Source organism: Oryx dammah, unplaced genomic scaffold (assembly GCF_014754425.2).
Source record: "Oryx dammah isolate SB20612 unplaced genomic scaffold, SCBI_Odam_1.1 HiC_scaffold_11077, whole genome shotgun sequence".
Lineage (NCBI taxonomy): Eukaryota > Metazoa > Chordata > Mammalia > Artiodactyla > Bovidae > Oryx > Oryx dammah.
Genome location: NW_024080471.1, coordinates 8,071,683 through 8,096,451, shown reverse-complemented (window position 1 = coordinate 8,096,451; position 24,769 = coordinate 8,071,683). Strand labels below are relative to the sequence as shown.

The window sequence follows — 24,769 nt, the reverse complement described above, 5'->3', positions numbered from 1 at the left end:
TCTCTTGTTGTGGAGCATGGGCTCAGGGGTTGTGGCTCCGGGGCTTAGTTGCCACCTGGCATGAGGAGTCTTAGTTCCTCCACCAGGGATGGAATCCACATCCCCTGCACTGGAAGGTGGATTCAAACCATTGGATCATCAAGGAAGTCCCCCATTCTTTTGTGCTGCTTCTCTCTTTTCCCTGCAGTCATGTCCTGTGGTTGGACTGCTTGCTAGACCTAGGTGCCCCCAGCCAGGGCTGTAGGTCACTGAAAGCAGAATTTGGGGTTCCCCAGCTAGGACAGGCTGGCTCCACCCTCTATAAGGGATCAATGTTGATATATAGCCCCATCAAGGTATAGGTCATCTGTGTTGTTTCCACCAGTCGGTCTCCTTGTCTGCAGCTGCCCTTCCTTTTCAGCAAGACCAGATGTTGATGACTGATGCAGTCTCACTTGCTAACTGCAAAGGTTTGTCCTTCTAAATGGTCTCCTGGGACTTCCCTGGTGATCCAGTGGTTAAGATTTCACCTCCCATTGCAGTGGGGGCAGGTTCAATTCCTAGTCCGGGAGCTGAGATCCCACATGCCTCTTGGCCAAGAAAACAAAACATAAAAACAGAAACAACATTGCAACAAATTCAATAAAGACTTTACAAATGGTCCACATAGAAGAAGACCCTTTAAAAAACACTCAAGTAAATTCTCTTATGAATTCTGTCTGGTGAAGTTCTCTATGTGCTAACAGCAACAGCAGTTGAGGTGTATCCATCACTTTCATGCCAGGCACTTAGCCAAACCCACTGCAAACTTCCTTTTATTTAAGTCAGGGTATTTCTTAAACTAACTGGCATGATGTCCATTTTCCAGATGAGGAAACCGAGGCTTCCAGAAAATAAAATCCTGCTCGAAATCACACAGCACTCAAGTGGCAGAGGCTAGGTGGATACTCAGGAGGTTGGACCCCAAAATCCTTGCTCTGAATCGTAGCCACCAGGCTTGGCCAGCTTCACAGCATCTCAGCCCATGGGAGATGTATGGAGTTTGGCAAAAGGGAAGAAAAGGATGAGAAAACTGATTCTGGATGTACAAGCTCTGGGTGAAGGTTAACACATCCTTTTTCCACTGCCTTATACACAGGTATGCTATTTTCCTGCTTGGCTCCCAAGGGAAAGAGAGTGAGAGTCTAGTTCAAGGCTGTCCCAGCACCACCCAGGTTCTCTGCCTCTGGCCCTGTGGTGACTGCTGGGCTCCCTTGCTGCCTCTCCAGTCCTGCCAGGGGACAAGTGCAGTCTGGAGACCATGGGCGCCTGCTGGTCCAAGTCGAGTGTAAACCAGAGAGCTCCTCTGTGGGCACCCAGTGAAGCAAGGAGAAGAGGGCTGTGGGTTCCGTTGACCCCCAGCCCGACCTCACCTCCTTACTGCTCACATCCACACTGCCCGCAGCCTCAATGGTCCTTGAGCTTCACATTCCACTGGACAGGGCACTGCACTTGGCAGAGAGGACCATGGTCTGACCCCTGGACTGACCCCAGAGGAGAGCAGGCAGCCCTGCTGAGAAAGACACAGACCTGGGCAGCGAGAGCAGTTCTTAGCCCTGACACCAACTTGGCCTTACCAGCAAAGTCATTCAACTTCTCTGGATTTCTTATTTCTCATTCTCAAAATGAATGAGGAGCTTGGGTTTCACTCAGTCTCTAAAAATTCCTTTCAATGCTAAGACCCAGTGATTCTAAATGTCTTCCCTCCTGGGAGCCCCATTTCCATTCTCCTCCTGTGAACCAGGGGACCTTCTTCAGTGGGGATGATGGCCGAGTTCCCAGGAGGCTGTGCACCAAGGGCACAGGGATTACAGAACAGAAGGGGGATTGTTCCATCCGCTGGCAGGAGGAAGTGGCATCCTCCACAGCCCCGCTCAGAGGCAGATTTCAGAGCCACAAAATTCTTAGGGCTCTCAGTGCATTTCCAGAGGATGAGACCTACGACCTCCTCGGGAGCTGGTGATGAAAGGCGCCCCTCCACAGTGGAGACTGATGCTCACACACAGGCGGAAGTGGCTTTTCCCCCAAATCCTCCATCATCGTCACCCATGATTAAGTGAATTTAATAACAATGCCCCCTCCCCACCAACCAAATGACTTCTCTCCAAATTTACAATGTTCCAACTATTGACTGTGATTAACTGCTATAGCCACTGCATAACAATCTGGAGGGCTATTGTGCAGGGGAAAGCTCCTTGATGCTTTGCTCACTTTTCAGAAAGAGAGAAGGCAGGGGCATTAGCTGGAGGCTCTCTTATCCACTTGGCTATTTGTTGTTGTTGTTCAGATGCTCAGTTGTGTCTGACTCTTCGCAAACCCATGGACTGCAACATACCAGGCTTCCCTGTCCTTCACTAGCTCCTGGAGCTTGCTCAAACTCATGTTCATTGAGTCGGAGATGACGTCCAACCATCTCAGCCTCTGTTGCCCCGTTTTCCTCCTGCCTTCAATCTTTCCCAGCACCAGGGTCTTGGCTATGGTATTCTTCAAAGTAAAATATTCCAAGATGAAAGTGGAGATCAAATTACCAGATCAGCAAATAATGACGTGGGGAAAATGAGGAAATAGGTATCACGTGGGCAGTGGTTGACACATCTTTCTTATCTGTGGCTCTCAGCATGCAGGGGCTGCTCAAGGTCACTGCCCACAAGGTCTGGCTGACTTTCTTAAAGCAAGATCAGAGAGCAAATCATAAATGGAGGCAAATTTCAGCTGGGTCTTTCAACCAGCCATTTTGCTCTATGAAAGGTCACAAGGTAACAGGGTAATTGGAGGGTTTGGATAAGCTGGTGAGGGAATAAAGGCTTTTCCCAAGGATGATAAAAGCAGAGAAACAGCTCTCTGCCCTAAACTGGCTGCCCTGTTTCTTCAAAAATAGGTTCTCTAACGTGGAGAAGCAGAAATCGAAACCTTCCTAAATCCTCCTCGAATGTTTGGAATGGAACAAAAACACCTATTTCATTAAAAAAAAAAAAAATTACGTTTTGAAAGATCCCAGCAACAAGAGGCACCAGCTGCTGGGTCATCTAAGTGTTTTTGGAAAAGGAAAAGAACTATTCGGCATGAAAGATTCAGGAATGTCTGTTGACATATTAAGGAAACAACCTCAGGGGACAGCTGACAAGGCTCCAAGAAACATTACCAAGGCAACAGTGACGCAAACGCGTTCCGTTTTTACAGGCGGGCCGGCTGCCAGGCTCCCTCGCCTGGCGGCTGATGTAATGCTAATCCCTCTCTGGGTTAGCGTTGCTTGGATATCAACTCAAGCGGCTCAGTCAGCTGCAATCAATAGCAAGCTCCTTTTATAGAAGATAGTAAAAGAAAAAATATGTATACAGAGAGTGAGAGAGAACCCCAGATTCTGGTGTGCTGAAAACCTATACATTGTGTCAAAAACGAGAGAGGCAAAGGAAGGCAGGACCAACACAAAGCTAAGAACCACCTAAAAATGCATTCAGGTGTCTTTCCATAGAATAAGGCCCGTTGTCAACAAAAGATACTATTATTTCGTACTATTAGTTTTTTTAAGGCATAACTAAAGAATATGCCTAATTCCCAGCTGAGCTAAATGAAGATGGAAGAAAACAGAAGACATTACGTGGGAATGTGAAAATAATGATTTTTTTCATTATCGAATAAATGGGCTGATTCCTTTTAAAACCTCTGCGTAAAATACTGCTTTTGAAAAATTCTATCTTCAAGACCACTGCTTTTCAATTATTTTAGAATAAATAATAAGATGAATTATGCAAATTTTAATCAGCCTTGGATTGAATGCTTATGTCAAGGGTCCTCTATAATGGGCTAAGGGGCCACTTTTGCATTTTCTCTTTCTCAGGCACGGCAATTTTAACTGTCCAAGAGTGATAAAGAAGAACCCCTTTTAAAAGCTCAGTTCAATTATGCACATTCTTCTTTATTTTCTAGGTCATACTTAGATGGAAGGAACTGATGTGATCTTACACAGACGACCAACAGCAAAAGCATCCCTCATTCCAAGACTTTCAGAGTCTAAATAATAATAAAATGGGAGGGGGGCAGTGAAAGGGAAGGATGAACACCGATGGAGATAGAGTTATTTTTTAATAATAATGAGATGAATATAATGATGGTACAGCACATTAGATGCAGGAATCAAGTCCACTAGGATGGCAGTGGCGTGATAGCAATGGCACATGACTCACCTTTGACCTATTTAAAACACTTTCCTTCTAAGGTAGTGAGCTTTTTTTTTTTTTTTCCCACCCAAAGGAAATTTAAGCTTTGGGGAGTCAATAAGCCTCATGAATTTATATGAAAAGTTTATGGCTGTATACGTATTTTTCTGGGAGGAAGTCTCCCACCTTTCATCAGATTTTCAGAAAAGTCCAAAAGCTCCTCCAGTGTGAAAACTGATGAATTCTAAGGAGTTAAAAATCCTTCAGGAATTTGATCTCAATTATCCTTTAGCTCCGAGGGAGATCATTTATTTACAGGTAAAGAAAGTGGGAAATTTAGAGGCTAAGTTGATTGCCCAAGGTCATGAAGTGGCCTGGTCTATAATTATCAGGGACACTAAGATCAGACGGTCGCCTTGTATGAGTTTCTGTGGCATGTCCATTAGTCAGGAATGTTCCTTTAGAGCACTGCTTACAAGGGAAGGACCAGAGGAAGCTTGGGATGCCTTCTGATGAGGTCAATTTCAACTCAACTGACACCCCCGGCCCCCATCCTTTCCCATGCCTGCCTACTCTGCCCTCTCGGGCCCCCACCTGCTACCCAAAGTCTCCTTTCAGTGAGGCCAAGGCTAAGCAGAAGACTCAACTGCAGAATTTCAACATTTTAACAGTCTCACATAAGAATGTAATTTTAGCATCACCTTTCTTTGATAAAGCGATGTTTGCTTTGGAATCTTGAAACACTTCCTATCTGGCAGAAAGGATACAGAACAGGAAACTAGGGCACACAGATAGGAGGGAACTTCCCAGCATTGTAGAAAATAGGATGCAAATTTAGCTCTCCATACTCACAGGCTGGTCTGTTCTACATTGACTTACACCAGCTCAGCCTAGCAATCAAGACCTGCATTTTGAATCAAATTCTTCCTGCCTGTGGGGAGGGGTCAGTCATGGATGGCACAAAAAGTCCTCAAGTAGGAATGCAAGAAAAAAGAGTGGAGTGGAAGGCGTGAGAGTAGGGATTTTAATATAAATATTAAAAAGTGTAACATTTAATGTCATTTTACCATTCTAAAATCATATTTGTTCATTGTAGGAAATTTGGGAAAAACAAAAGTAAAGAGAAGAGGAAGGAAAAAAATATTTAACCTCATCTCTCCCAGGTATGATCCTAAAAGAATAAACATCCTCATTGTTAGGACTAGCTTCTCCTCTTTCTAACCATGACCTTGAAGTCACAAACTCTTGGTTTCTTTGGAAGGAAAAATGCAGATGATAAAACCTTACTTGCAGGCCTCCCAGACTTGCTACACAGCTCAAATAAGATTATGGATTTGAAAATGGGAAAACTCATTTGGAAAGCACAAATGTCTATATTATCTATAGAAGGAGTTCATACTATTACCCTTAGAAGCTGCTTTGTCACGATTGTACTCAAAACTGCTGAAACTATTCCCTTAAAAACACTGCTTCTCGGGACTTCACTGGTGGTCAAGTGCTAACACTCCATGCTCCCAATGCAGGGGGCCAGGGTTCAATCCCTGGTCAGGGAACTGGATCCCACATGCTACAACGAAATATCCTGCATGTGGTAACTAAGACCTGGTGCAGCCAAATAAATAAATATTAAAAAATACTGCTTCTCATGCTGATTCTCTGCTTTAGAACTTACCAGGATCCCTTTGGCCTGTTATTCAAATCCAAGTGTCTGGTCAGACTTTTCTTAATTCAGAACCCAATCTTGTCTTTGGTGCCACCAACTACGACTTCTGATGCCAATTTTACTCCATCCAAGGAAATCTTAACAACATTGACCCACAAATTGTTTCATATCCTGAAACTTTTCATAGGCTTTCCTTCATGTCTCACATTTTAGGCCACCTTAAAATGCAGATCACTTTTAATGCTTTATTTAATATCATTTCCATCAAAAGATGGCATGCTGAGGAAAGTGGGTAACCTACTCAGAGCTAGTTTTATACATGATCATTATGTGACATGTCATTTAAATTTACATCCATCTTGTGATTTTTCTCCTGCAAACTTTTGTTTTCATTCCCTACATCCTTTCCTAAAATGCTTAAAAAATAGATTTTTACAAAACATGGGATATGAATGTCATTTGTTGTGTATGAATTTGCTAAGAAATTGGGTGTACCACAGCTGTTATTTTTTCCACATATCCTACTCAATCTGTCATGCATTTACTATGTTTTATAAATATGTGACATATTTGGAAATATATTGTTCACATATCTTTCATGTTTTCCATTCAAGGCATGCTAAAAATATAGCATCAGTTTGTCAACATGGCTTGCAAAGACGACAAGATCTCCTCATTTGAAAATGCTAAGAGAGTCCAGAGTCCAGACCAGGCAGTTATTTCAAGAAGTTTAGCTTCCTGTTTCTTACTTTGCCATGTTCAGATATGGCCCTGTGTCATGTAGAAATTCTGTTTTAAGCATCTCAGATACAAAAATATCTGAAGTGAGGAAAGTTACTCAAATTGCTTCATGTCCTAGAATGCTGTTTAACTTGCTCCAAGTACACGAGGAGTAATAGTCTGGGTTCTCGCACTTTTTTTTTTGAGGAGTCAGCAACATTACCCTGAGATAAAGCTGGTAGGACGGTTCCATGAACTGAATGGTCAGAGGTGTGCAAATCATAAACTGAGCTGGCTTCCAGACCATTAAAAATGCTTGTTTTGTTTGGCTTGACCACAGCCCTGGATGGAGGTTAAGTCATGTCACTTCCCAGAGAGTTTAGGACCCAGGTATGGCTTTATGTGTCTGTAATGTTGACTTGGGGGATGGAACTTAGGGATGGAAGACATGAAAAATACTCTAAATGCGTGTGTGTGTGTGTGTGTGTGCGCGTGCGTGCGCATGCGTGCGCATGCGCATTCAGTCACGTCTGACTCTGCAACCCCATGGACTGTAGCCCGCCAGGCTCCTCTGTCCATGGGATTTCCCAGGCAAGAATACTGGAGTGGATTGCCACTTCTTCCTCCAGGGAATCTTCTTAACCTAGATTTTGAGCCCATGTTTCCTGCACTGGCAGGTGGATTCTTTACCACTGAGCCACCTGGGAAGCCCTGGACTCTAAATATCAGTTCTTAAAAATAAACATCCTTTTTCAGTCAAAAGAACAAGGCAGTGGTTAAACTGAGAAAACGAGTCAGTATCCAACTCTTTTAAAATTATCTTCTATTTTATAAATTACATATGTCAGTTTCTTTTAAATAAGGGCAGGATAAGCCTAAGAAACCTATCCTCCAGATCTCATATTTTCAACTGATAGAACCATGTCAATGACAACCATGCTTATTACACTGCTATTATTTATTACATGTTTATTTCCTGTGTTAATCGAATCTTAACACATCAGTAGCCGACTCTTTCCTTGCAGGAGGGAAGCCTGCCCAGTGGGCCCTTGCTCTTCAAAGCTGTCTTCCCAGTCGGGACTGTATGTGCATTGGTTCTGTGTAGCTGTACCACTTGGGCTGACCTCTGACTCTCCAGTGTCTGTCTCCCTTCATTAGTGTGCCAGGTCCAGATACACAGAGGACCAGGGGACCATGAAATCTGGCTGTGGATGCTGTGGAAGAGAGTTTTTAAATTTAATTTTTATTTTATATGGGAATATAGTTGATTTACAATGTTGTCTTAGTTTCAGGTGTCCAACAATGAGATTCAGTTATACATATATCCATTCTTTTTCATATTCTTTCCCCATATAGGTTATTATAAAATATTGAGTAGAGTTACCTGTGCTATACAGTAGGCTCTTGTTGATTGTCTATTTTATACATAGTAATGTGTGTATGTTAATCCCAAACTCCTAATTTATCCCTCCTCCCCTACTCTCCCCTTTGGTAACCATCAATTTGTTTCCCAAGGCTGTAGCTTTGTTTCTGTTTTGTAGATAGGTTCCTCTGTATCTCTTTTTTTAGATTCCACTTATATGACATCATATGATATTTGTCTTTCTCTGTCTGATTTACTTCACTTAGTATGATCATCTCTAGGTCCATCCATGCAGAAGAGGTTATTGATTTAGAGCTCAACTTTGAGGTAAAACTTGTTTTTTATTTGTTTTTTTCAATTGGAGTATAATTGATTTACAATGTTGTGTTAGTTTCTGCTGTACATCAAAGGGAATCAGCTATATGCATATAGTTATCCCTTTCCTCTTCAGCCTCACTCTGTACCCCCATCCCATCCCTCTATTCATCACAGAGCTCCCTGTGCTATATAGCAGCTTTGGGGTAAAACTTTGAAGGAAGTTCAGAAAGGGTTCTAACGTGTGCCTGGAAAGGGGATCCCCCAGTTTCTGGGAGACACTTGGGCTGTCTCTTGAGAGTGCCTCCCTGCTTATCATTAAAAAAAAAAAAAAAAACCTCTCTTGGTTATGTGATCACACATCCACCTTTTGAGATAACAGTGTATTATTAATCACCAGTTCCATAGCAATCTGCGTCAGGACAATAAAACCTTTGTACCCACAGCTTGTTTTTTCAAAGCCCTCTCTGCCCAGCGTCATTTTGCCTGTTCAGCAACCCTGCCAGGGAAGGCGGGTACTATTTCCTCCACTTTCGAGGCTGAGGAAGCACTCACAGCTTTCAGAGGAGGAGATGGAATGAAGCCTCACTTTCCCAGCTCCTTTTTCCTTCCTTTCAACCACAGACACTTTGGATCGGTAACTAGTCACACTTCCCTCCATCCCAACCCATGAAGACCAATGGAGGGAAAAAAGGACCTTTTCCAGAGTGTGCTCTGGAAGAAAGTTCGTGTCTTAAAAATATGAACCTATTTTCAGGGCAGGAATAGAGACACAGCTCTAGGTACTTGTAGACATGGGGAAGGGGTTGGCGGGTGGGTAAATTGGGGGATTAGGACTGACAAACTGTGATGCTGGAGAAGACTTTTGAGAGTCCCTTGGACAGCGAGGAGATCAAACCTGTTGATCCTAAAGGAAATCAACCCCGAATATACATTGGAAGGACTGATGCTGAAGCTGAAGCTCCAATAATCTGGCCATCTGAAGTGAAGAGTTGACTCACAGGAAAAGACCCTGATACTGAGAAAGACTGAGGACAGGAGGAGAAGGGGATGAGAGAGGATGAGATGGTTGGATGACATCACCAAATCAATGGACATGAGTTTCAGCAAACTCCAGGAGATAGTGAAGGACAGGGAAGCCTGGTGTGCTGCACAGTCTATGGTGTTGCAGAGTCGGACACGACTTAGCGACTGAATAACAACAAATATATGCTACCATGTGTAAAATAGACAGCTAGTAGGAAGCTGCTGTATAGCACAGAGAGCTCAGTCTGGTGCTCTCTGATGATCTAGAGAGGTGGGATGATGGGGGTGTTGGAAGGGAGGTCCAGGAGGGAGGGGATATATATATATACATATAGCTGACTCATTTCATTGTACAGCAGAAACTAACACAACACTGTAAAGCAACCATACCCCAGTTTAAAAAATATGAATTTATTATATTCATATATTTACTATATGAATTTATTGTCAGTCGCTAAGTTTTTAGTGTCCATGAATTACTGTGTGCCTATCACTCTGCTAAATGTAATGACACATCAAAAAACATATCACAACCTTCCTATACTCCAGTAGCTTATTGTCGAAGGCAGATTCGAAGATGACCTCTAAGACCCCTTGCTCTTGTATAATCTCTCCCTCTTGAGAGTGAGAAGGACCTTAATTTGCTTCTAGCCAATAGGATCTGGCAAAGGTGATAGGATATCACTGCTGTGATTTCATTACGTTATGTGGCAAAGGTGAACAGATTTTTGCAGATGTAATTAAGATCTCTAATCAGTTACTGTAAGTTAATCGAAAGACAGATTATGGTGGGTGGGTCTGACCTAATCAGACAAGCCGTTTAAAAGAAGGTCTAGAGGTCAGAGACTCTAAGCAGCCTACTCTCTCTATCTCCCTGGCTGGCTTTGAAGATGTAAACTGCCAGGAGAGTTACAGCTTCATGGGAATGAATTCTGCCCTGTGAACTTGGGTGAGCTTCCCTGGTGGCTCAGTGGTAAAGAATCCACCTGCAAAGGAGGAGATGCAGTTTGATCCCTGGGTCAGGAAGAGCCCCTGGAGAAGGAAATGACAACCCACTCCAGTATCCTTGCCTGGAAAACCCATGGACAGAGGAGCCTGCCGGGCTACAGTCCATAGGCTCGCAAAGAGTCGACACGACTTAGCAACTAAACCACCAGCACTGTGAACTTGGCTGAGGACCCTGAGCCTGGCTGAGACCCCAGCTCCAGGTGACAGGCTGATGGCAGGCTCCTGAGAACCTGGGCAGAGGACACAGCTCACTTGTGGCAGCTGTGAGATCATAAATGTGTGTGTCTTTAAGCTGCTAGATTTGCACTAATTTGTTACAGGGCAATAAAAGACAAATACACTTATGATCTAGGAAAGGGTTACTAGGCAACAGAATTTAGTATCTGTCAAACCTAAGGTTTGTAAAAAAAAAAAAAATTAACTTCTTGAGTATTATTGGGTAGGCCAAAAAGTTTGTTTGGGTTTCTCTGTAATGTCTCACAAACCCAAGTTATAAGTAAAAGAGCCAACTCATTGGAAAAGATCCTGATGCTGCAAAAGATTGAGGGCAGGAGGAAAAAGAGGGCAACAGAGGATGAGATGGTTGGATGGTATCATCAACTCAATGGACATGAATTTGAGCAAACTCTGGGAGCTAGTGAAGGACAGGGAAGCCTGGCATGCTGCAGTCCATGGGGTCGAAAAGAATCAGACACAACCGAGTGGCTCAACAACAGCAAGATGTAAATAAGATATAGAGGTGATATGTAATGCCAATAATTACACCATGGTAATATACAATTAGTCTTGTCATCTAGAAACAATAGTGACGGCTGTATCGTCTCCCTCTGTCTGTCCTTTTCTCATACCCACAGTAGCTCAACCAGTTGCTTATAGGAAGGACTGATTAATGCCATTAGCAATCACATTTAGAAACATCAGATAACCATTACAAGAAGGCATTTTAAATATCTGTCATGGTTAGAGCCATCACCTTGGAGAGGAAGAGTTGGATTCTGCGCCAAGTCACAGGAAAAGATTTCTCTGGAACGCTAGGATTTCAAGGGGTATTTATTCCTATTCTAAGCGTTGTAGACACTTCAAGGCAGTGCCTGAAACAGTGCCTGGACTATTACTAACATAGTAAGCACACAGTAGGTACCCAGCGAATATTGAATACTCGAAAATGGCATCAACTCTGGAAAACAGTCTTCACTTTCAACATGTCAGATGGCATAGAGAGCCGACTTGTGCTTGCCAAGGGGGAGAGAGGTGGGAGAGGGATAGATTGGAGTCTGGGATTAGCAGATGCAAACCTTCACCTATAGAATGAATAAGCAACAAGATCCTGCTTATAGCACAGAGGACAATAGTCAATATCCTGTGATAAACCATAATTTGGAAAAGAATATGAAAAAGAATTGTATATATATGTATAACTGAGTCACTTTGCTGTACAGCAGAAATTAACACAACACTGTAGGTCAACTGTTACCTCAAGAAAAAAATAAATGAAAAAACCAGTCAGATGGAATGGTTTGTGTATTCAACACTGACCCATGGATCTGACCCCAAAGGTGACATTTTAGTGATCCTTTCTTCTGTTAACCTGATAAGGAGAAGAGCAAGCTTTTCTCGTGGTGGTGATGATGCCTAGTGAGTGGAATGAGGGAGGGAGGGAGATGAAGCCTGGCCAGGTAGAAGGTGTCTCAGACCCACTCTGAGAAGTCACCACGCACCTGGGAGACAAGGCTGGTGACACAACCCAGCGCTCGGCTGACCTCACGTGTAAGAGGAATGAGGATATGCATCTCCGCATGTGTCCCTGTAGGGAGACCATTCTGACATCCAGTGCAAAAGCAGTCTTAATGAAACAGGACAGGGGTGAGACGTGAACAGCGCCAAGCCCCAGGCAGTGGCAGCACGGTGACTTTCCAGGCTGCCCCACACAGCACGCCCGCAACTTACTACAGTTTGAGAGCTTGGCCAGGCCACTTCACCCACCCAAGCTTTGGTCCCCTCAGTTGAAAATGAGGGGTAATTATGTTGCCTACCTCATTGCAAAGTGGTGATAGGGCTCCCACGAGAATGAAGCTACTTCACATTGACGGGCTGAGAGATGAGGGATGCTCCATGAATATTTATGATTATGATTCACAGAGGTGAACCTCAAAGGTAAATGACAGGAGTGACTGGCTGGGTGTTACAATGTCAGGGGAATGCTTCACAGTCTGACTCTGGCTTCAGAAAACTCCATGCTCATCCTGGTGACCGTACCAACATTGGTGCCCGCTGGTTAGAATGGGAGATGGTACCTGGCCTCGAGTGCTGGGCGGGCAAAGCCACCTTGGTGCTATAATGAGATATGTGCCTGCATGGTGTCACTGTCCTTGCCTGGGGTGGAGCGGCTGGCGTGGCTGTGCCTTCCTCCCCGCCCCCTCCCCCAGCCCCAGCCTCCATCCTCTCCCTCTGCAGCGGCTGAACAGTGGCCTTCTGTGCCCCTTTCTGTCCACACTTCCGCTTTGACTGAACTCAGACTGATTCACAAGCTCTGGATCTTTGCTGGGCAGCCCCAGCATACAGGGACCAGGCTGGCCTGGTTTCCGCGGAAGCAGTGTGTGTGTGTGTGTGTGTGTGTGTGTGTGTGTGCGTGTGTGTATGTGTGTGTGTGTATATGTGTGTGTGTGTGTGTGTGTGTTTGTGTGTGTGTTGGTGGTGACTGCGGGGACTGTCTTCAGACTGAGAAAGGAAAAAGCCCTTGAACTAATTAGAATTTAAAAGCCCTGAATGATGGCCATCGTGAAGAAAACAACAACCGTCATGGGGCAGAGGAGGCCGGGGCCAAGGGGAGACAGGCGCCGCACACACGTGGTGTCTGAGACGGGGCCCCAGACCTTCCCGGGAAGAAAGAGATCCTTTCTGGCTGACTCCCCTGACTCTATGTTTCCTACAATTCTACAACAAAGATCCAGGAACACGAGAAAAGGAAACTGAGAAAAATGTGTCCTGTAATCCAAATTTAAGCAAGAACAGGACAGACAATGTGAGCCAAATAGAAATGAGGCCAAGACTGCTTTCTTGGGGCCCTGGCTCTTTCTTTTTTTCAAATGCCCAAACCTGTTTAACTGCTTCGTGTGAGCGATGGTTCTGGGATACAGTTCACGATGGGAAAGGAAATCTAATTAGCAACTGGCAGCCTCACCTTCAATCTCAGGTCAATCTAGTCCAATGGGACATTAAGAGTGATTGCTACCAATTGATTCCTAAAAAAAAGAAAAAGAAAAGAGAGAGGACAGGAGGGAGAGGGAGAGGAAGGAGGGGACACACTTTAACGAAGAGTTATACTGAGAGAGGTCGTCCTGTAACAGCTGCAGAAAACGAGCATCTCTTCTCACTGACAGCCCCGATAAAGACCCGGGTTCCATTGCTCATGTGCGTGGACTGCTCGGATCCCATCCTCCACCCTCATCCTGCTACAAGTTGCTGTGTTACTTTCCCAGTAACTTAAGTGATCACATTTCTACAATTAGGACTTGAAAGATACTATGAACAACTCACATTTGTATACTGTGCTACAGTTTACAAAGAAGTTGTGTAATTACGACCGCACTTGGTCCCTCACTGTAGCGCTAAGAGGAAGCTGGTACTGGCCCCATTTTACAAGAGAGGATGCCCACTGAGACTTAAAAGATTGCAGCTCGAAGGAGGTAGGTAACAGAGTGACAAAAATACGAGGTAGAGACCGATATCCAATCACACGACTTTTCTCCTGCCCTGGGAGAATGGCCACAGCACACACAGAGAGGGAAACCGAGGCACACTGGAGTAGCTAATTATTCATTCACTGGGTCAGTGACATCGTGGGGACCATGGGCTTTTTGAACACTTAGAGTTGGGACTTAGTGAAATTGACACCATTGTCTAAGACAAAAAAAACACCTGCAGCGACCTTACAGTTCTCACGAAAAGGGCTGTGTATGGAGAAAGCGTCAGCCCCAGTGGGAGTCGGAAGGATTTAGCTGTACTCTCTGTCTCATTATGGGCTAATATGATTATCTCATAGTAGCTATTATGTGTGTCCTATGAAAAATGTCATCCCAGCGCTTCTGGAGAATAGGAGTGGAGCTCCAGGCCCTTGACAGCAATCCCGGGCAGAGTCTGAGTAATCTAGTACCTCTGAATCACAAGCAAGAGGCAAGTCTCAGTTTGGAAGCAGAAATGAAATGATGCAAAGCTTTTTAAGCCTTGGGAGGGAGGGAAGCCCGGGCAGACCCAGGATCTGACTACAAGTGCTGGCTGCACCTCTCCTCCTTGCTTTCACCCTGGCCAGCTGTGGCTTGTCCTCCAGGGTCCACCCTCTGCTTCAAATCCTGCCCAGATGATTGACAGGCTTGCCAGACCTCAAGGCGGACCCAGACATCTCCAGGCAGGGCCGCAGCCTCCATGCCGAAGAAACACATTCTGCTTAAAAGGTTTGCTCCCTGGTCTGATTCCATTAAAGTCCAAGCCCTGGTGACCGGACAGGCCAAGTGAAGGGTGTATATGTTTTTCTCCTTCCAAGTTTTTCTGTTACTCTGTGTTTCCCACCTAGACATTAGGCTGTCTCCATGATGCGAGACATCTTTCCTTTCTAGAATTTCCAGGAAGCCCAGTTGCCTCCCACGTGTTAGATTTAATGTAATTCAACCCGAAGTTTGAGGCTATTTCTCCTAATTCAGGAAAAGTTGTGAGCTTGGCAGCCCCAGTGGAAAGAGATTTTTTTTTTAATGGTAGTGGATTTGGGGGAGGGTGTTTTTCTCATTTTGGTTGTGTGTGTATGTTTCATAAAGTGCATAGGAGAATTAAGCTCAAAAAGCAACTGCTTGGAGAGATAGAAAGTCTTGTAATTCATGTTGTGCATAATGGATTTGGCAGGCCCAAGCACAGAAATTTCCAGAAGTGTTTGCGTGGCAGCAGTTCTTAGCCAATTCACATTTTTTAGCTGTCCTGGCCAGCTGCCCGGCCTACAGAAAAAGTCTTGTATCTCCACAAGTTTGGCTGGCCTCTCTGACGAGTTTCCAAACTGCATGGCAACATTGGATGAGCTTATTTTCAAGTGCCAAAAAAACTCCTGCTACTTATATTGTTACTAAATACCAGATGTGCTTAATGCCGAGCAGGCAGAGCCAAACCTAGGGTAATCAAATAACCTATCATTAACATTTTCTAAAAACAAAAAATGCAATTGGAACACCAGATTACTGTTTCTCTTTGTTTGCTTTACGCCCTATTACTGGAACCCCTAGGGTGATGGGAACAGGACTGGGGTGGAGAGGCCGTTCTGGCAGCAAGGGAGACGCTGTTTACCATTACACCCCAGCACATCTGAAACATGGGTGAGAAAGTCAAGGCCCCAGCAGATTCATCCCCGCCCCTTCACACACACACACCCCCGCCCCACCCCCGGGACACTGAGGGCTGAGGCTCTCACTGAAAAGTTGAGGTGCACTGGGATTTGACCTTGAAGGAGAGAAACAGAAGGAGAAGAGTGGGTAGGGTTGCGAGCTGGCAAATGAGAGGTTCGCAGCAGCTGCTCCTACTGCTGGAAAAATGTAGAGAAATTCTGAAAGGCTTGAAGAGACGAGAGGATGCCGTGTGGCTTTGTCAGAGGCCCTGGCTTAGCTTCAGTTGGTAGAACTGGAAGCATTTCTTGATGCAAAAATATCCAGGCCTATCCAACATCGCCCCCCCCCCCCCCGCCCCAACCACAGCTGTAATTTCTCTTCTTTTCTTTCTCTTTCCCTCTTTCTTTCTCCGGTCTCTCTTTCTTTCTCTCTTGTCTTCTTTTCTTCCCTCCCTTTCTTTGTCTTTCCTTCTTTCTTTTCTTTCCTTTTTCTTTCTTTCTTTCTCTCTCTCCCTCCCTCCCTCCCTTCTTCCCTCCCTTCCTTCCTTCATCCCTCCTTTCTCTCCTTTTTTTTCTTTCTTTCTTTCTTTCTCTCTTGTACTTTTCTGGAATCCAGTGGGAAAGGCCAAGTACCTGGCTCCTCTCACTCTATCCCAGGCCATTCCTACCACTGGGCTCCCTCTTCACAACTTCCATGCCCTGGGCACCCGATTTTCCAAACCTCTATGCCTTCCACCTTTCAGCCCTCCCTCCCAAACTCACACTTCTGGAAGGATGAAAAGCACCTTCTCATCCTGAAGGTGCTGACCCCCACCAGATAGATTGCAAGCCTGAGTCATTAGAGGTGATCAGAAAGACAGAATATTGTAAAATAAAATGTTATGGATGGAAGTAGGATCACCACCATAAGAAATTTGAGAGTTAATAACTATTCTAAAAATATTGGTTGCCTGCATTAAGACAACTGTGTAAATAAAGGAATCTGTGACTCAGCCTAGGATGGTTGTTTTAGGAAACCTGTGACTAAAATTGTATTATAATCCAACTGTGCCTTACATGCCGTTTTGCCAAGCCAAACTCATCGAGAAGACTGCAGGGTTTCTCCACTGCGTGGAGTCATTAGGAGGATAAACCATGAGTCTGGTCTAATGAGCGATGAAACGCTTTGCAAATATTTGTTTTAAGGGGATGCAAATAGCAAAATAATGTGGAGCTGACGTTTGCAATACCTTTTGAACTTTTCTCCTAACTCCAGTCACACATGTTTTACATATCAGCTGTGTTCTTGGAAAGTCAGGTGTGAATGCATATGCTGAGCAGAATTATGCTTCAGATGTTCTGGGGTACTCCTGACTTGGGGGAACCAGGAATGGGTAAAGAAGTTACAGAGAAAATCTAACACCTAGGAGTGCTTTGTCTCTGCTCAGTTTGGGCGCCCACTCTGCATCCAAGCTGATGAGCCTGCACCAGAGGAAAAAGAGGAGTCCAAACTGAGCAGAGACAAAGCAGGGGTGTGTTAGACTTCCTCAGTAGCTTCTTCACCAATTCCTGGTGAATTTCCTTCCATCAGCAGTGGTTCATTCCATTGCTGAGTCTGGGGAGGAAAGGGCTGGTCCTGGAGGAGGGTCAAGGGAAGGGTGTTTTGTTTTCTAGCAAGGAAAACAGAGAAGGCAGGAGGAAACCACCCAAATGCCAAGCTCTGCAGAGGGCAAGTGAAGTCAGGGTTTAAAAACAAAACTGGAGGAGCTCATCTCCTTGAAGCTGTTTATATTGCATAACTCAAAAAAACACAGCAGTGCAGGAATGGTTCTCTTGGTGAGGGCTAGGACCCGGGGCCCAGAGGACAAAGGGTGTTGCCCCAGCCCCTGGTTAGAAATGGCTCCTTTAAAACAACAACAGCAGTAACAGATAATAATAATACTCAGGGACACACCAGGGCAATTCAGGAGGACATCCTAAATAAATTAAGTAGAGGAATCATTCTAGCAATAATTTGGGCTTGTAAGGTGATTTTCTTTTCTCTTGCCAAGGAAATGAAGAGGATCCTAGGTGGCGCTAATGATAAAGAACCCACCTGGCAATGCAGAAGACATGAGATGGGGGTTCGATCCCTGAGTCAGGAAGATGCCCTGGAGGAGGGAGTGGCAAGCCATTCCAGTGTTCTTGCCTGGAGAATCCCATGGACAGGGGAGCCTGACAGGCTACAGTCTGTGGGGTCACAAAGAGTCGGACGCGACGGAAGCGACTTAGCACATACAAGCACAAGGAGATAAATTCTAATCAGAGCAATGGGAAGACGGAAAGTTGACCCCAAATGGCTATTTTCATTTTCAAAAAAAGGACATGAGGCCCTTGATCCTGCTGTGAAATTTATCAGGATCACAGAGGCTGCTTTCTCGCGCCCCAGATGGGTAGCTGGCTTTCTAACGTAGTCCCTTCTCAGTCCAGGGTGATGCAGGGGGACCACAGCCTTCTGGGAAACATCGGGCAGTTTCATGGAATCTGCTGGAAGAATTTAAAAAAATAATGGTTCCACACTCGGTAAACGGACACAGACCCACAGGCCCAGTGTCTGAACGAAATCAAAGAGTCTTGAAATTGAGAGCAGGCAAGAGTCGACTGCAACCTTTTTCGTCAGTCGCCTGTAGTCTCCTGGGACAGCAACCCCTATCGTATGCCAGGGGACAAGAATAGAAAGAAAAATTGAGAACACAGCCCTGAGCACGGGCTGGTGGTGTTGGTTGCCAACCGTTGCCCCATTAGTAGGCTATGGGGACATGCAAGGGAACATTTTCTGTACAAGGCTTGTGTTTAAAAATACATCTTGCTTCAAAGCTGGCTCAGGAGTGGCTGGGGAGTGAGCACCAGCTTTCTGTGTGCCCAGCAGTTGTTCACCCTCCTATGATTTGCTGCACAGCACATACCCCTCTGAGGCTCCCCTCACCTGCCACATGACAGTCACAAAGACCTCAACCTGGCTTCTAGCAGGCTAACATGCAGGACGATTCCTGGATGAAAGCCAGGCTCCAGAAACATCCTCCCTGTTGGCTTACTGTATGCAGAGGGGGCTGAGAGTGGATGGAGGTTGAGCGGAACGCCTCCCCAGCAAGGTCTCTGACCCTTTCCACTCCATGGATGTGTGTCCCTGGGGACACGTCCCTCCCCATGTCCTTTTTCTTAAAAGGAGGACACCAGTTTCTACCCACCTCCTAAGGACGTTCAAGAGTAACAGCTAACGGAAATGACTTAAAAGCCCTTGGCAAATACAAAGTTCAAGATCAAGTGCTGAATGAAGGCTTCCCTCACCTACCCTCTCTAATGCGTTACTTCCGTGCCCAGTGTGAACGCTTTGCTGACAGACTGCCCCACGGGGTGTGAGGCTGGTCTGTGCAGAAGAAATCTCAGGTTCCTCCAGAGGAGTTTGCCTTTGTAGGAGCCGCTGAGATCTTGACATGTCCAAACGCATATTCTGGGTAGAAAACAACAGGTGATGAGCTGCAGAAGCTGAGAGGCTGCCAGGATCTAACCATGGGCACCCAGGCTTTGGCACCCCTCTCCCAGGGGGACATGAAAAGGGATAGATCAACACTGCAGGGTTGAGTTCAAGTCTGCCTCGGTGAAGCCCTGGGGACCTCCTTCTTGAAAAACAACTGGGACAGTGTGACAGCTGTTTAAGGATGCCAGAGATCAGGGTCCCCGGGGAAAGCTCCCCAGGGAATGTTCTGTTTGCAGGAGGCACTTGTGAGTGACACGAAAGAGAGACAGCAGGAGTGAGGACAGCTGGGCCCCCATGAACTCTCTAACGAGCCATCCATCAGGACCACCCTCCAGATGCGAAGTCTAGTAGTACCTAGGGTGGTTTCTATGATAACCGTCATGATGATTGTTGTTCTTTGGGGCCTATTAGACAATACATTGCCCTGACACCCTGGCCCCTGGAGGGGTCCTTTCTGGGGAAAGATTACCACCCTGGACTCCTCGCAGTTCCTGTGTTTATTTCCTCTGAGGGTCTTTATCAACCAAACACAAGTCAGGTTCTATGTTGCCAGATATTTGTGGCTACTTTAAAATCTGGTCGGTGGTTCCACATGACAAGTGGGTGACAGGACATCAAGACAAGAAGATGGGGACAAAGGGTTTGGAGATGCTGCACCCTGCAGGTGAAGACAGACCCCACAATGGTCCCCCACTTCTGTGGGAGCTGCCACCTCTGATGCAGGTTTTGTGGATGCCTCTGATGGAAACCACTGGACTTGGGTCCCAAAGACTGGGATCTGACTCCTGGCTTACCCATTTCACAACAGTGTGAATGAACTGGGGCATGTTAGTGAACGTCTCTGAGATGCAGTGGACTCACCTATAAACTAGGACTGAGACCTGCCTGTCACGGCAGTTAGGGAGTCCCAAGGAGGCACCTCACTCCCAGGGGCACAATAAACATGAGCTGAAACAGTAAAATCTGCTTCTGTCCATGGGTGTGACCTCTTACCTCTAAGGGCGTTAGTCACTTGGCAGGTGTGGGTGTCCTTCTGCCTCACCCCCTCATGGCAGGGCACACAGCCTGGAAATCAGCCTGCCACCTCCCCCCGCCCCCGAGAACTGGTGACAAAACCTGGGCTGAGCAGGTTCTGTTTGGCCTGGGGTATCCAGAGCGCCTGCTGCCACATGGCTGTGGGCTTTTCCAAAGTTCACCAGTTGGCCCATTTGCCTGGGCTCCCATTGCTCGCGGCTACAAGGAGGGGTATCTCTTTCTTTCAGGCCCCTAGGGTACCACTCCAGGGATCGAAGTCCCAGCAAAAGTACAAAGAGAAGGAAGCTCAGTGTTAACAATCTTTCTAGGTGAATCTCCAGGTTGCGGCCACCCCAGGCAAGTTCCAGGCCTGCAGCAAACCTGTCTGCTGTGGGGCTGTCTCAACATGCTGTTTGGAAAGCCAAGATTTTCAATGTAAACTTTGTTCGCCCTCCCCTTTCTTCGGGGAGTCACAGCTGGAGCTCTTTTCGGCCCTTCCTCTCCTTGGTGCTGAAATTGGAGGTCACACGACATCTCTGTCAGAACAGATCCTCAGAGCCACTGCCCTACTGGGGAGGGCAGAGCTGGCACGGTGCTGGCTCCCAAGTTGGCCTGGGTGTCGGTTTCTCGGTGGCACTATTTTTGGCAGATTTTTTATCCTTGCTCTTTATCACAAGCCCGTCGGGCAAATGACAGCGGAATTGCAAGCTTGAATGGGCTTGTCTGACAGGCCAACTTTTATCCTGGGCTCTGCTGCCTGACTTTTAAAAAGGAACTCCGAGGAGAGGATAGTAATTTCACACTGATTCCTTGCTGTAATTTGCTGTGGGGTTTAAAATGTCATTTTCCAATCACCCCTGGCTGCACCGCTGTGTAAAGGAGAAGATGGGCCATGTGTGTGGTTTATGTCTTTGTAATGAGTGTGTGCATGCTAAGTCGCCTCAGTCACGTCCGACTCTTTGTGACCCTATGGACTATAGCCCGCTAGGCTCCTCTGTCCATGGGATTCTTCCGGCAAGGATACTGGAGTGGTTTGCCATGTCCTCCTCCAGGGGATCTTCCCAACCCAGGGATCAAACCTGCGTCTCTTAAGTCGCCTGCATTGGCAGGTGGGTTCTTTACCACTAGTGCTGCCTGGGAAGCCTAGTGTCTTTGTAATAAATACACACAAAGGCACTGCTTTGCTCTGGAGCAACAACCCCAGAAACAGTGATCAGTAGGCCAAGGAACTCTCTACCAGCTACAAACAAGTGCATTCAAAGGTCTCCATAATAGATGATCAGCCTGTGCAGAAGTAGGGTTCCTTGTAACTGGTGCCTCATGTGCAAATCTCCACTATTCAAGCGTATATTGAAATATCTTTATGCTCTGGGCTGTATTAAGTGGAGGAGCTGGCTGGTTTTAGGTGAAGCTGTAAAGTAAGAGACCTGAAACCCAGATCTAAACACAGTGAGGGCCCAATGAGGTCTAGCTGAGGATAGAAAATTCAGCTTAGACAAGGGTAAACTGACAGGTACAGGCCCCAAACGGAAAGAAGTCCTCATGCTGATGAGAGTTGGTGAGGCTGTGTTTGGAGAATCCTCTAAGGAAAAGGCCTGTGGAAAGGTCAGTGGACAGGGTTGTACCCAGTTTAGCATCAGGAAAGGAGGGCTTTTCCTCATTTAAAACCCTCCTGTGGAAGCATCTCTCTTGTTCCTTCACCATCGCTCATCACGCTCACAATGGAGGTCACCCTGCCTGGTGTTTAATTATTCTTCCTGCTGAGGGTCCATAATGTTTCTTGTTTCTTGCTCTTCATCTGGCCTATATATGCTTTGGGGTCAGGAGCCAGTATCTAACCTTCTAACATGCCCTGAGGATCCTTCCCAGGGTTGAGCACCAACCATGACTCAGTAAGTACGTGGAGTGTGTCAGAACCCTTCCCACTTGGCTTAGGAAGCTTCAGAAGCACTGGTGGGACTGCACAGGGGCCAAGCAGGCTATTTCTTCTTCTTTTTTTTTTTTTTCTGGCTGCACTGGGTCTTGGTTGTGGTGCTCAGGCTTCTCTAGTTACAGCACATGGATCTCAGTTCCCCAGTCAAGGATCAAACTCTCATCCCCTGCACTGGAAGGCAGATTCTTAACCCCTGGACCACCAGGGAAGTCCCCAGGCAGGCTATTCAGAGGGAAACAAACCCCCGCTCATTCTAGGCAGGCCACCAGGCTGCGGACACTCTCTCCCGCCTTCCTCCTATGCCTTCCTGGTTGTGGCCCCGTGTGCTCTCCGTGCCAGCTGAGCAGAACTGAGCACTCAGGCTTCTGGGCCTTTTCACACACTGTTCCCTCCACCTGGCTGTCCTTCCCTTCTTCTTCCACCTGTGGATTTGTCCGTTCAGTTCCAGGCTAACCCTCCCCTCCCACCAGAGCCGCCAGCATCTGATGGGCAGAGCTGGTGACACCTCCTTCTGGGGGTCCAGGGTGCTTGGCCTGAGGCAGTGTCTGGGCCAGCGACACTGCCACCGAGTTGATGCTGCCTGCTGGGCAGCCCTACCTCTTCCGCTGGGCTCTGAGTGCCTTGAGGGCAGACCCACGTTCCTCCTCACCCCTCAGCTCTTGGTCCTCATCACAGTGCCTGGCACCTAGTACAGATTTATCAAAGGAGTGTGTTGCCCTCATTTGGCAAATCATGGGGAAGGTGGGACCAGGGCCCAATATGTAATGCGAGAACAAGGCAAAAGGGATCCCACTGTGGGACAGCATGAAAGCTGCAGAGAGAAGCCAGGCCTTGGGGCCCCTTTTGATGCGCTGGGGCACCCAGGACCAATCCTGGATATGATGTTTTGAAAAGTGATGTTTATGAAGTGATCATTCTGATATCTTTTTTCACTGTAGGGGTTTCTCTGTATTTTCCTTTCCAAAACTTTGTGCAATCTTCTCTTACAGCTTTCAGTTACCCTGCCTGACAAGATAGTTATTAATCATCCCCAGGGGTAGACTGGGGGTGGCAAGTGCAGCAGTGTGCTGAGTGGGGGACCAGGAAGAGAGGGCACCACAAGCTCTGGGTGGCAAGGAAGAGAGGGAGGGGATGAGGAAGATCCTCAACAGCAGCCTGGCTTCAGACCCCAGCCCGCCACCCTCCCTGCCTGGGCCAATAGCGATGGCTTTCTCACTGAGCTGTTCTGAATATTAAGCAAATTAATACATGGAAGCATCCAGAGTAGGGCCTGGCATGTGGTAGTTGCTAAGACTATGCTAGACTAAGCCAGATCTTGTCACCTTGAACCAGAAGCTGGAGCCTAGCCTGGCTTTCTTCACTTGTGAGCTGTCTGACCTGGGTGAGTAAGGTCACCTCACTTCTCCACTCACGTTCTTTGGTCTCTCATACGGAGACAGAGATGATGACCTCGTCAGCCATTGTTAGAATCAGGGAGAGGATGGGATGAACGTGTTTTGTAAGCTATTAGGTGTTTTCTCAAGGTGCTTGTGTAGTTACCTGGGTGAAAGTTTAGGGAGGTGAGGACACCTCAGATGTCCTGTCCCTATGGAGTCAGTGACCATGAATTAACTTTAAATACTTCACATTTCTGAAAGTGATGCTTTAATAGCCATCCAAGGGTCTATCATGTACCCCTCAGCAAACTATAACCTCGTTATTGTGGCCAATTCTATGTGTCAGCTTGCCTGGACCACAGTTCCCAGATATTTGGCCAGACATTATTCTGGATGTTTCAGTGAGGGTGTATATGGATGAGATGAATGTTTAAATCATTGGACTTTGAGTAAAGCAGATTGTCCTCTGTAATGTTGGCAGGACTTTTCCAATCAGTCAAAGGCCTAAATAGAACAAAAGACTGATGGTCCCCACTGAAGAAATGAAACTTCCAGCAGACTGCCTGCAGACTTGGATTGCAGCATTGGCTCTTCCCTGGGTCTCCAGCCTGCTGGCCTACTGTGCAGAATTTGGACTTGTCAGGCTCCAAAGTTGCATGAACCAATACCTTAAAAATCAATTGCTCTCTCCTCCTTTCTCTCTCTGTCCACACACACATACACACTCTCTACTGCTTCCGTTTCTCTGGCGCACACTGACTAATACATCCATCAATATTAGGACTCCTCAGACAGCTTTAAACTATATTCTTCCCAGTCACTGCAAACATGAATTTCACGGGTTCCTACTTTTACACATAGCTGGCCAAATCTAAACTTGGCTCTCCTACCTCACCCATTCCTCCCCATGAAAAACATAAAGATTCTTACCTATAGGTCCCCCTAGCTCCCTCAGCCTCTTGACTGATCCTGGTGCTTCCCCTTATGGCCCTGCAAGGTGACTTGTGCTCTCCCCAAGGACTGTAGGATAATCAAACCTTTAAACTTTCTCAGTCTTGATGTGCGTCTATCTTACTGATCCCTATCTAAGGTACTATGATAAAATAGACCGTGGCTGCAGCCCAGTGCTAAGAAAACCGTGCCCAGTCTCCAGAGATGGGTGAGGCGGTTACTGCAGCTATTGTGTGTCATTCTGCTACAGGCCATGGTACTATTCCATGTGAGATCCGGGGCTGATAGAAACCATAGCCAGCTTCTCAAGCAGCTCGAACCAAAAGAAAAATTCCTTGCACAAAGCAGAAATCATCATCATTGTTAT

General features: G+C 46.3%; 1 long non-coding RNA gene across 1 annotated transcript in view; it reads right to left on the bottom strand.

Annotated features, from left to right (window-relative positions):
• Positions 1–7,298: 7,298 nt before the first annotated feature.
• Positions 7,299–24,769, bottom strand: part of LOC120860505 — a 56,195-nt gene continuing 38,724 nt past the window's right edge. The window contains exon 3 of the long non-coding RNA XR_005720341.1: positions 7,299–7,772. This is a non-coding gene — a long non-coding RNA (uncharacterized LOC120860505). The remainder of the gene's footprint in view (positions 7,773–24,769) is intronic.